This window comes from Oncorhynchus clarkii, chromosome 27 (genome assembly GCF_045791955.1).
Source record: "Oncorhynchus clarkii lewisi isolate Uvic-CL-2024 chromosome 27, UVic_Ocla_1.0, whole genome shotgun sequence".
Taxonomy (NCBI): domain Eukaryota; kingdom Metazoa; phylum Chordata; class Actinopteri; order Salmoniformes; family Salmonidae; genus Oncorhynchus; species Oncorhynchus clarkii.
Window position 1 is genome coordinate 34681854 of NC_092173.1, and position 13899 is coordinate 34695752.

Sequence of the window (13899 nt, forward strand, 5' to 3'; positions counted from 1 at the left end):
ACACACACACAAACAACTGGGAATATGTGTGTATGTGTATAGAGCCCTCCTGATCCCACTACCCCACCATGAATACACCCAGTCCCTCCTGATCCCATTACCCCACCATGATTACACCCAGTCCCTCCTGATCCCATTACCTCACCATGAATACACCCAGTCCCTCCTGATCCCATTACCCCACCAGGAATAAACCCAGTCCCTCCTGATCCCATTACCCCACCATGAATACACCCAGTCCCTCCTGATCCCATTACCCCACCAGGAATAAACCCAGTCCCTCCTGATCCCATTACCCCACCATGAATACACCCAGTCCCTCCTGATCCCATTACCCCATCATGAATACACCCAGTCCCTCCTGATCTGGTCTGATGGGAGGAGAGGAGAGGGGTCTGATGGGAGGAGAGGAGAGGGGTCTGAATGATGGAGAGGGGTCTGATTGGAGGAGAGGAGTCTTATGAGAGGAGAGGGGTCTGAAATATGGAGAGGGGTCTGATTGGAGGAGAGGAGTCTGATGAGAGGAGAGGGGTCTGATGAGAGGAGAGGGGCCTGATGAGAGGAGAAGGGTCTGATGAGAGGAGAGGGGTCTGATGAGAGGAGAGGGGTCTGATGAGAGGAGAATGGTTTTGATGAGAGGAGAGGGGCCTGATGAGAGGAGAGTGTCCTGATGAGAGGAGAAGGGTCTGATGAGAGGAGAGGGGTCTGATGAGAGGAGAGGGGCCTGATGAGAGGAGAAGGGTCTGATGAGAGGAGAGGGTCTGATGAGAGGAGAGGGGTCTGATGAGAGGAGAAGGGTCTGATGAGAGGAGAGGGGCCTGATGAGAGGAGAGTGTCCTGATGAGAGGAGAAGGGTCTGATGAGAGGATAGGGGTCTGATTGGTGGTGAGGGGTCTGATGAGAGGAGAGGGGTCTGATGGAAGGAGAGGGGTCTGATGAGAGGAGAGGGGTCTGATGAGAGGAGAGGGGTCTAATGAGAGGAGAGGGGTCTGATTGGTGGTGAGGGGTCTGATGAGAGGAGAGGGGTCTGATGGAAGGAGAGGGGTCTGATGAGAGGAGAGGGGTCTGATGAGAGGAGAGGAGTCTGATTGGTGGTGAGGGGTCTGATGAGAGGAGAGGGGTTTGATTGGTGGTGAGGGGTCTGATGAGAGGAGAGGGGTCTGATGGAAGGAGAGGAGTCTGATGAGAGGAGAGGGGTCTGATGAGAGGAGAGGAGTCTAATGAGAGGAGAGGGGCCTGATGAGAGGAGAGGGGCCCGATGAGAGGAGAGGGGCCTGATGAGAGGAGAGGGGCCTGATGAGAGGAGAGGGGCCTGATGAGAGGAGAATGGTCTGTAGGTGAGGGGAGAGGAGGAAGAGGAGGAAGAGGAGAAAGAGGGGAGGGAGGGTGGGAGAGGGAATGGAGAGGAGGAAGAGGGAGGGGAGATGAGGGAAGAGGAGGGAGGGGAGATGATTAAGAGGGAGGGGAGAGGAGATCTGGTGGAATGAACAAGAAAGGGTGAGAAAATAATAGGAAATTGGAGATTCAATGAAATGGGAGAGAAGGAAGGAGCGCGAGAGAGATGAGGACAGGATGAAACTGATAGGAGGGGGAATGTGAGAGAAACAATGGGGAGGTGCGTGTGTGAAAGGGGGGAAATCAGAGAGAGAGAGATAAAGGGGAGAGAAGAGTCAGACCTGGTGACACACTGCCCCCTAGAGGAATAATTATATTTACTCACATGCTCGTACAGAGTTACACATACACGCGCACACACACAGACACACACTTGAGCACACATCAACTCCCTATCACATCTCAACAAAGGCCAAAAGAAACCCACAATTAAAACCAACATTGCTGTGGGCAAAGAGTTCTGTTAGTATTACCATTCTCTGTAATTGGCTGTAAAGTATAATGTGTGACTCAATGTCCTCAGGGTTAATTGAGTTGATAGAGACACTTCTCATTGAGCACAAAAACAGACAGACGGACAGACAGACAGACAGACAGACAGACAGACAGACAGACAGACAGACAGACAGACAGACCAAGTATCCATTTAGTTTCACCATCCTGAATTGATTCCTCTCTTTAATCACACTTTCCATTCCTCCATCTCTCCATCTTTCTCCCTCTCGTGCACCCTGCCTCCCTCAATCAATCTCTCTTACTCAGTCTTTTCTCCAATCACTCTCTCTCTTTCTCTCTCTGTCTGTCACGTCCTGACCTTAGCTCCTTTTTTATGTCTCTATTTTAGTTTGGTCAGGGCGTGAGTTGGGGTGGGCATTCTATGTTTTTGTTCTATATTTTGTATTTCTGCTTTTGGCCTGGTATGGTTCCCAATCAGAGGCAGCTGTCAATCGTTGTCTCTGATTGAGAACCATACTTAGGCAGCCTGTGTTCCCACTATGATTTGTGGGTAGTTGTTTTCTGTCTCATCTCTCTTTCACCCCTCCCTCTCTGAGTGTTCCATCTGTCCTGACTGACCCCAGACTCTGCAATTTTCCTGGAATTGGTTCATGTATTCTCCTCTGTCATTCACACATACCAGTTTGGGGTGAGGTGTTCAAACCCTATGGGAGGTTGATGCGGAGGTTTACAGCTGTGTGTGAGAGGAAGTTTGTGCACCCGTGCGTATGTGTACTTGGTCAACAGAGGCCTGGAGTCTGCGTGACTCCCTCAGTGAGTATTCTATGAGGGCGCTGCTAGACTTAGTCTGGTTCAGAGAGTCGATCAGCCCCGTATTCTCCAGAACATTCCCCTGAGCTGTAGCCAAAGTATAGACACAAGAGAAAAGGCATGAGGAGAGAGAGAGAGAGAGAGAGAGAGGTAGAGAGAAATCGAGAGGAGGGCAGCAGAAGTCGGGGGAATCAGCGTAAAGTGACATTGTGTTGTGTTCTGACTGAAGTGACTGAGACGTGGACATTTTGTGCATAATGAGGAATTGGAATGATTGTGTACCTAATGGCAGTGACGCGTGTCAGAATATGACCAGGCAGATCTAATCAGATACTGTATATTATAGTAGTAGTTCACACTGAGCAAAAATATAAACACAACATGTAAAGTGTTGGTCCCATGTTTCATGAGCTGAAATAAAAGATCCCAGAAATGTTTCATACGCACAAAACGCTTCTTTCCCTCAAATTTTGTTCACACATTTGTTAACATCCTATTAGTGAGCATTTGTCCTTTGCCAAGATAATCCATCCACCTGACAGGTGTTGTATATCAAGAAGCTGATTAAACAGCATGATCATTACACAGGTGCACCTTGTGCTGGGGGCAGTAAAATATGATTCTAAAATGTGCAGTGTTGTCACATGACACAATGCCACAGATGTCTGAAGTTGAGGGAGTGTGAAATTGCCATGCTGACTGCAGAAATATCCACCAGGGCTGTTGCCAGATAATTTAATATTAATTTCCCTACCATAAGCCAGACTGTCATTTTAGAGAATTTGGCAGTACATCCAACTGGTCTCACAACATCTGTAACCACGCCAACCCAGGACCTCCACATCCAGCTTCCTCACCTGCGGGATCATCTGAGACCAGCCACCCGGGCAGATGATGAAACTGTGGAATTGCACAATCGAAGAATTTCTGCACAAACTGTCAGAAGGGAAACTCAGGGAAGCTCACTTGCTTGCTCGTCCTCCTCCCCAGGGTCTTGACCTGACTGCAGTTCGGCGTCGTAACCGACTTCAGTGGGCAGATGCTCACCTTCGATGGCCACTGTCACGCTGGTGAAGTGTGCTCTTCACGGATGAATCCTGGTTTCAACTGTAGCAGGCAGATGGCAGACAGTGTGTATGTTGTCGTGTGGGCGAGCGGTTTGCTGATGTATAGATGTCAACGTTGTGAACAGAGTCCTGGCGGTGCTTTGGATCGACGTGTACGACAGCGTGTTCAATCAATCAATCAAATGTATTTATAAAGCCCTTCTTAAATCAGCTGATATATCAAAGTGCTGTACAGAAACCCAGCCTAAAACACCAAACAACAAGCAATGCAGGTCTAGAAGCACGGTGGCTAGGAAAAACTCCCTAGAAAGGCCCGAACCTGAGAAGACACCTAGAGAGGAACCAGGCTATGAGGGGTGACCAGTCCTCTTCTGGCTGTGCCGGGTGGAGATTATAACAGAACATGGCCAACATAGTTTGACTAAGTGTGTTTGGATTGCATAAAGACTCTTCTAGCGTGTGTGTGTGTGTGAGTGTATGTGTTTGGGTGTGTGTGTGTGTGTGTGTGTTATTTATTTTACTTGCTCCTTCGCACCCCATTATCTCTGCTTGGACATTCATCTTCTGCACATCTACCACTCCAGTGTTTAATTGCTATATTGTAATTGCTTCACCACCATGGCCTATTTATTGCCTTACCTCCCTTATCTCACCTCATTTGCACACACTGTATGTAGATTTTTCTACTGTATTATTGACTGTATGTTTGTTTTACTCCATGTGTAACTCTGTGTTGTTGTATGTGTTGAACTGCTTTGCTTTATCTTGGCCAGGTCGCAATTGTAAATGATAACTTGTTCTCAACTTTCCTACCTGGTTAAATAAAGGTTAAATAAATCAAATTTGGTGTGTGTGTCCCTCTAACAGTGTGACTAGCTGTGTGTGTGTGTGTGTGTGTGTGTGTGTGTGTGTGTGTGTGTGTGTGTGTGTGTGTGTGTGTGTGTGTGTGTGTGTGTGTGTGTGTGTGTGTGTGTGTGTGTGTGTGTGTGTGTGTGTGTGTGTATTTGGGTGTATTTGTGTGTGTGTATTTGTGTTTGCGTGTGTGTGTGTCCCTCTAACAGAGTGGCTAGCTGGACCTTCTTGTCCTCCTCCTGCTGTAACAGACGGTCTTCTTTGTCTTCAACTCCGGCTTCTCCTACTGAATGGTCAGAGCTCGGAGCTAACATACACACACGCACGCACACACACACACACACACACACACACACACAAAACGGATGGTCTGATTAACCAAATTAACACCAAGAGAAAGTCATCAGTGTGAAGTAATAAAGCAAAGGTACTGTGTTGTTAACTGTCCCCATAGATGAGCTCTGGTGGTGGTGAAGTTGACCTCAGTGAAGACAGAAGCCGCGTCGGGAAAGGGCTATGCAGGGGGAGGGGTTGCACGTGGCCAGGAACAGACGAAACTCGTAATAATCTATCACTTTGTCACCTACCAGAACCACGACCACAGACATGGAGAGATGGAGAGGAGAGGGAGAGATGGAGAGGAGATGGAGAGGAGAGGGAGAGATGGAGAGGAGAGGGAGAGGGAGATGTCTCTCTGTCCTTCTCCCACACTCTCTGTCTCCCTCCCTTTCTGTCTCCCTCCCTCTCCGTCTCTCTCTGTCTTCTGACCCCTCCTGTCTCAGCCTCCAGTATTTATGCTGCAGTAGTTTATGTGTCGGGGGGCTAGGGTCAGTTTGTTATATCTGGAGTACTTCTCCTGTCCTATTCGGTGTCCTGTGTGAATTTAAGTGTGCGTTCTCTAATTCTCTCTTTCTCTCTCTCGGAGGACCTGAGCCCTAGGACCATGCCCCAGGACTACCTGACATGATGACTCCTTGCTGTCCCCAGTCCACCTGGCTGTGCTGCTGCTCCAGTTTCTTTAAACTGTTCTGCCTTATTATTATTCGACCATGCTGGTCATTTATGAACATTTGAACATCTTGGCCATGTTCTGTTATAATCTCCACCTGGCACAGCCAGAAGAGGACTGGCCATCCCACATATGCTCTCTCTAATTCTCTCTTTCTTTCTCTCTCTCGGAGGACCTGAGCCCTAGGACCATGCCCCAGGAATACCTGACATGATGACTCCTTGCTGTCCCCAGTCCACCTGACTGTGCTGCTGCTCCAGTTTCAACTGTTCTGCCTTATTATTATTTGACCATGCTGGTCATTTATGAACATTTGAACATCTTGACCATGTTCTGTTATAATCTCCACCCGGCACAGCCAGAAGAGGACTGGCCACCCCACATAGCCTGGTTCCTCTCTAGGTTTCTTCCTAGGTTTTGGCCTTTCTAGGGAGTTTTTCCTAGCCACCGTGCTTCTACACCTGCATTGCTTGCTGTTTGGGGTTTTAGGCTGGGTTTCTGTACAGCACTTTGAGATATCAGCTGATGTACGAAGGGCTATATAAATAAATTTGATTTGATTTGATTCCTATCTCTCTGTCTCTTTTCCTCTCTTTCTCCCTCTCTGTCTCACTCCATTTGTCTCTCTCCGTCACTCTCCTTCTCCGTCTCCCTCTCTCCGTCTCCCTCTCTCTCCGTATCTCTCACTCTCTGTCTCTCTCCCTCTCCGTCTCCCTCCCTCTCCGTCTCTCTCACTCTCTTTCTCCCTCCCTCTTTTATCCTCCAATGGATGGATTATCCCCCTCTTTCCCTCCAATGGATGAATGATCCCCCTCTTTCCCTCCAATGGATGGATGATCCCCCTCTTTCCCTCCAATGGATGAATGATCCCCCTCTTTCCCTCTAATGGATGAATGATCCCCCTCTTTCCCTCCAATGGATGAATGATCCCCCTCTTTCCCTCTAATGGATGGATGATCCCCCTCTTTCCCCCCAATGGATGAATGATCCACCTCTTTCCCTCCAATGGATGGATGATCCCCCTCTTTCCCTCCAATGGATGGATGATCCCCCTCTTTCCCTCCAATGGATGGATGATCCCCCTCTTTCCCTCCAATGGATGGATGATCCCCCTCTTTCCCTCCAATGGATGGATGATCCCCCTCTTTCCCTCCAATGGATGGATGATCCACCTCTTTCCCTCCAATGGATGGATGATCCCCCTCTTTCCCTCCAATGGATGGATGATCCCCCTCTTTCCCTCCAATGGATGGATGATCCACCTCTTTCCCTCCAATGGATGGATGATCCCCCTCTTTCCCTCCAATGGATGGATGATCCCCCTCTTTCCCTCCAATGGATGGATGATCCCCCTCTTTCCCTCCAATGGATGAACTACCATTTAACCTTCTGTCTCTTCCGCTCCTTCACTTCATCTCTGCTTCTTGCCTTTTTAATAAATGAACGTGTGTGAAAACACATGTAGCGTGTCATTTGGTAAAAGCATGTTCACTTGACCATGGCATTTCCATGTTCGACAAGACATGTTCACATTTAAGCTGAAACTTACTTGAAAACACACACGCACTGTCCATGTGAGTGAGGAAGGATAACCAGTGTGATATGTGTCATTGTTATGACTAATTGTTGTATAAGTGATGAGTATGGAGTTTGATGGGGAGTCTGGCTTTAACAGGTCTTAAACACTGAGTTGACTCATGGATGTCTGATGTCTTTGGGCACCATAGTAACTGAATGATTGGAACATGAGCACTTCCTGTACCTGAGTTTACACACATCATTGTGGCGTTTGTAGTCTCACCCTGTCATCATAGTGTGTGTAGACTCACCCTGTCATTATAGTGTGTGTAGACTCACCCAGTCATTACAGTGTGTTTAAACTCTCCCTGTCATCATAGTGTGTGTAGACCCACCCTGTCATCATAGTGTGTTTAAACTCACCCAGTCATTATAGTGTGTGTAAACTCACCCTGTCATCATAGTGTGTGTAGTCTCACCCAGTCATTATAGTGTGTGTAGTCTCACCCAGTCATCATAGTGTGTGTAGTCTCACCCTGTCATCATAGTGTGTGTAGACTCACCCTGTCAGCATAGTGTGTGTAGTCTCACCCAGTCATTATAGTGTGTGTAGTCTAAACCCTGTCATTATAGTGTATGTAGCCTCACCCAGTCATTATAGTGTGTGTAGCCTCACCCAGTCATTATAGTGTGTGTAGACTCACCCTGTCATCATAGTGTGTGTAGCCTCACCCTGACATCATAGTGTGTGTAGCCTCACCCTGTCATCATAGTGTGTGTAGACTCACCCAGTCATCATAGTGTATGTAGACTCACCCTGTCATCATATTGTGTGTAGTCTCATTCTGTCATCATAGTGTGTGTAGTCTCACCCTGTCATCATAGTGTGTGTAGTCTCAGCCTGCCATCATAGTGTGTGTAGTCTCACCCTGTCATCATAGTGTGTGTAGTCTCACCCTGTCATTATAGTGTGTGTAGACTCACCCTGTCATCATAGTGTGTTTAAACTCTCCCTGTCATCATAGTGTGTGTAGCCTCACCCAGTCATCATAGTGTGTGTAGTCTCACCCAGTCATTATAGTGTGTGTAGTCTAAACCCTGTCATTAGTGTGTGTAGCCTCACCCAGCCATTATAGTGGGTGTAGCCTCACCCAGTCATTATAGTGTGTAGTCTCAGCCTGTCATCATAGTGTGTGTAGTCTCGCCCTGTCATCATAGTGTGTGTAGTCTCAGCCTGTCATCATCGTGTGTGTAGCCTCACCCTGTCATCAAAGTGTGTGTAGACTCATCATGTCATCATATTGTGTGTAGTCTCTCCCTGTCATCATAGTGTGTGTAGTCTCAGCCTGTCATCATATTGTGTGTAGTCTCATTCTGTCATCATAGTGTGTGTAGTCTCACCCTGTCATCATAGTGTGTGTAGTCTCAGCCTGTCATCATAGTGTGTGTAGTCTCACCCTGTCATCATAGTGTGTGTAGTCTCACCCTGTCATCATAGTGTGTTTAAACTCTCCCTGTCATCATAGTGTGTGTAGCCTCACCCAGTCATCATAGTGTGTGTAGTCTCACCCAGTCATTATAGTGTGTGTAGTCTAAACCCTGTCATTAGTGTGTGTAGACTCACCCAGACATTATAGTGTGTGTAGCCTCACCCAGTCATTATAGTGTGTGTAGACTCACCCTGTCAGCATAGTGTGTGTAGACTCACCCTGTCATTATAGTGTGTGTAGTCTCAGCCTGTCATCATAGTGTGTGTAGTTTCACCTTGTCATCATAGTGTGTGTAGTCTCAGCCTGTCATCATAGTGTGTGTAGTCTCACCCTGTCATCATAGTGTGTGTAGTCTCAGCCTGTCATCATAGTGTGTGTAGTTTCACCCTGTCATCATAGTGTGTGTAGACTCACCCTGTCATCATAGTTTTATACTCACCCTGTCATCATAGTTTTAGACTCACCCTGTCATCATAGTTTTAGACTCACCCTGTCATCATAGTGTGTGTAGTCTCACCCTGTCATCATAGTTTTAGACTCACCCTGTCATCATAGTGTGTGTAGACTCACCCTGTCATCATAGTGTGTGTAGACTCACCCTGTCATTGTAATTTGTGGAAACTCACCCTATCATTTTATTTATTTATCCTTTATTTTACCAGGTAAGTTGACTGAGAACACTGTCTCATTTGCAGCAACCACCTGGGGAATAGTTACAGGGGAGAGGAGGGGGATGAATGAGCCAATTGTAAACTGGGGATTATTAGGTGACCATGATGGTTTGAGAGCCAGATTGGGAATTTAGCCAGGACACTAGGGTTAACACCCCTAATCTTACAACAAGTGCCATGGGATCTTTAATGACCTCAGAGAGTCAGGACACCCGTTTAACGTCCCATCCGAAAGATGGCACCCTATACAGGGTCGTGTCCCCAATCACTGCCCTGGGGCATTGGGATATTTTTTTTTAGACCAGAGGAAAGAGTGCCTCCTACTGGTCCTCCAACACCACTTCCAGCAGCATCTGGTCTCCCATCCAGGGACTGACCAGGACCAATCATGCGTAGCTTCAGAAGCAAGCCAGCAGTGGTATGCAGGGTGGTATGCTGCTGGCCAAATGGTCATCATAGTGTGTGTAGACTCACCCTGTTATTACAGTGTGTGTAGACTCACCCTGTCATCCTAGTGTGTGTAGACTCACCCTGTCATCATAGTTTTAGACTCACCATGTCATCATAGTGTGTGTAGACTCACCCTGTCATCATAGTTTTAGACTCACCCTATCAGCATATTGTGTGTGAACTCACCCTGTCATCATGTTGTGTGTGAACTCATCCTGTCATCATATTGTGTGTGAACTCACCCTGTCATCATATTGTGTGTGAACTCACCCTGTCATCATAGTGTGTGAACTCACCCTGTCATCATATTGTGTGTGAACTCAGCCTGTTGTCATAGTTTGTGTAGACACAGCCTGTCATCACAGTGTGTGTATACACAGCCTGTCATCACAGTGTGTGTATACTCAGCCTGTTGTCATAGTTTGTGTAGACACAGCCTGTTGTCATAGTTTGTGTAGACACAGCCTGTCATCACAGTGTGTGTATACACAGCCTGTCATCACAGTGTGTGTAGACACAGCCTGTTATCACAGTGTGTGTATACACAGCCTGTCATCACAGTGTGTGTAGACTCAGCCTGTCATCACAGTGTGTGTATACTCAGCCTGTCATCACAGTGTGTGTATACTCAGCCTGTCATCACAGTGTGTGTAGACTCAGCCTGTCATCACAGTGTGTGTAGACTCAGCCTGTCATTATAGTGTGTGTAGCCTCACCCAGTCATTATAGTGTGTGTAGCCTCACACTGTCATCACAGTGTGTGTAGACTCAGCCTGTCATCACAGTGTGTGTAGACTCAGCCTGTTATCACAGTGTGTGCTCAACAGTGTGTCCTCAACACTGGGGCCCCACAAGGTTGCGTTCTGAGCCCTCTCCTGTACTCCCTGTTCACCCACGACTGCGTGGCCACGCACGCCTCCAACTCAATCATCAAGTTTGCGGACGACACAACAGTGGTAGGCTTGATTACCAACAACGATGAGACGGCCTACAGGGAGGAGGTGAGGGCCCTCGGAGTGTGGTGTCAGGAAAACAACCTCACACTCAACGTCAACAAAACTAAGGAGATGATTGTGGACTTCAGGAAACAGCAGAGGGAACACCCCCCTATCCACATCGATGGAACAGTAGTGGAGAGGGTAGCAAGTTTTAAGTTCCTCGGCATACACATCACAGACAAACTGAATTGGTCCACTCACACAGACAGCATCGTGAAGAAGGCGCAGCAGCGCCTCTTCAACCTCAGGAGGCTGAAGAAATTCGGCTTGTCACCAAAAGCACTCACAAACTTCTACAGATGCACAATCGAGAGCATCCTGGCGGGCTGTATCACCGCCTGGTATGGCAACTGCACCGCCCTCAACCGTAAGGCTCTCCAGAGGGTAGTGAGGTCTGCACAACGCATCACCGGGGGCAAACTACCTGCCCTCCAGGAAACCTACACCACCCGATGTCACAGGAAGGCCATAAAGATCATCAAGGACATCAACCACCCGAGCCACTGCCTGTTCACCCCGCTATCATCCAGAAGGCGAGGTCAGTACAGGTGCATCAAAGCTGGGACCGAGAGACTGAAAAACAGCTTCTATCTCAAGGCCATCAGACTGTTAAACAGCCACCACTAACACTGAGTGGCTGCTGCCAACACACTGACACTGACTCAACTCCAGCCACTTTAATAATGGGAATTGATGGGAAATGATATCACTAGTAAATATATCACTAGCCACTTTAAACAATGCTACCTTATATAAATGTTACTTACCCTACATTATTCATCTCATATGCATACGTATATACTGTACTCTATATCATCGACGGTATCCTTATGTAATACATATATCACTAGCCACTTTATACTATACTATGCCACTTTGTTTACATACTCATCTCATTTGTACATACTGTACCCGATACCATCTACTGTATCTTGCCTATGCTGCTCTGTACCATCACTCATTCATATATCCTTATGTACATATTCTTTATCCCCTTACACTGTGTACAAGACAGTAGCTTTGGAATTGTTAGTTAGATTACTTGTTATTACTGCATTGTCGGAACTAGAAGCACAAGCATTTCGCTACACTCGCATTAACATCTGCTAACCATGTGTATGTGACAAATAAAATTTGATTTGATTTGATTTGTGTAGACTCAGCCTGTTATCACAGTGTGTGTAGACTCAGACTGTTATCACAGTGTGTGTAGACACAGCCTGTCGTCATAGTTTGTGACAGTACCGGGTATAGTACTGGCTCCACTTCATCTGTCTCCTGGATGATCAGAGTTTTCCCTAAACTCACATCCATATCCATAGACATGATGAGACTTGACATGTTGGTCTTGTACGAAAACACACAGAGAAGACGGGTTCTGATAACAGAACAAATGCGTGGTTGGATGTCACAACTGGTATCTAGCTGGTTACATACACACTGACTAGTGTGACTGACAGCTGTATATTCTGCTTAATGACCTCAATGCAATGCTCATTCAAGTGAGTGTAGAGCCACTCTGTAGGCCGAGAGGAGGGGTCGATGAGGAATGAACGAGAGGAGGGGTCGATGAGGAATGAACGAGAGGAGGGGTCGATGAGGAATGAACGAGAGGAGGGGTCGATGAGGAACGAACGAGAGGAGGGGTCGATGAGGAATGAACGAGAGGAGGGGTCGATGAGGAATGAACGAGAGGAGGGGTCGATGAGGAATGAACGAGAGGAGGGGTCGATGAGGAATGAACGAGAGGAGGGGTCGATGAGGAACGAACGAGAGGAGGGGTCGATGAGGAACGAACGAGAGGAGGGGTCGATGAGGAACGAACGAGAGGGAGAGAGTGAGTAAGGAGCCACTCTGTAGCCCGAGAGGAGGTGTCGATGAGGAATGAACGAGAGGAGGGGTCGATGAGGAATGAACGAGAGGAGGGGTCGATGAGGAATGAACGAGAGGAGGGGTCGCTGAGGAATGAACAAGAGGAGGGGTCGCTGAGGAATGAACGAGAGGAGGGGTCGATGAGGAATGAATGAGAGGGAGAGAGTGAGTATGGAGCCACTCTGTAGTCCGAGAGAAGGGGTCGATGAGGAATGAACGAGAGGAGGGGTCGCTGAGGAATGAACGAGAGGAGGGGTCGCTGAGGAATGAACGAGAGGAGGGGTCGATGAGGAATGAACGAGTGGAGGGGTCGCTGAGGAATGAACAAGAGGAGGGGTCGCTGAGGAATGAACGAGAGGAGGGGTCGATGAGGAATGAACGAGAGGGAGAGAGTGAGTATGGAGCCACTCTGTAGTCCGAGAGGAGGGGTCGATGAGGAATGAACGAGAGGGAGAGAGTGAGTATGGAGCCACTCTGTAGCCGAGAGGAGGGGTCGATGAGGAATGAACGAGAGGGAGAGAGTGAGTATAGAGCCACTCTGTAGCCCTGGAGGAGGGGTTTTTGAGGAATGAACGAGAGGGAGAGAGTGAGTATGGATTCACTCTGTAGCCCGAGAGGAGGGGTCGATGAGGAATGAACGAGAGGGAGAGAGTGAGTATGGAGCCACTATGTAGCCCGATAGGAGGGGTCGATGAGGAATGAACGAGAGGAGGGGTCGATGAGGAATGAACGAGAGGAGGGGTCGATGAGGAATGAACAAGAGGAGGGGTCGATGAGGAATGAACGAGAGGAGGGGTCGATGAGGAATGAACGAGATGGAGCCACTCTGTAGCCCGAGAGGAGGGGTCGATGAGGAATAAACGAGAGGGAGAGAGTGAGTATGGAGCCACTCTGTAGCCCGAGAGGAGGGGTCGATGAGGAATGAACGAGAGGAGGGGTCGATGAGGAATGAACGAGATGGAGCCACTCTGTAGCCCGAGAGGAGGGGTCGATGAGGAATGAACGAGAGGGAGAGAGTGAGTATGGAGCCACTCTGTAGTCCGAGAGAAGGGGTCGATGAGGAATGAACGAGAGGGAGAGAGTGAGTATGGAGCCACTCTGTAGCCCGGGAGGAGGGGTCGATGAGGAATGAACGAGAGGGAGAGAGTGAGTATGGATTCACTCTGTAGCCCGAGAGGAGGGGTCAATGAGGAATGAACGAGATGGGGAGAGTGAGTATGGAGCCACTCTGTAGCCCGAGAGGAGGGGTCGATGAGGAATGAACGAGAGGGAGAGAGTGAGTATGGAGCCACTCTTTAGCCCGAGAGGAGG

At 48.2% G+C, this 13899-nt stretch overlaps 1 pseudogene; it reads right to left on the bottom strand.

The window, feature by feature from the left end:
• LOC139385773 (cytoplasmic dynein 2 heavy chain 1-like) overlaps positions 1-13899 on the bottom strand; it is a 179991-nt pseudogene that overhangs the window by 113168 nt on the left and 52924 nt on the right.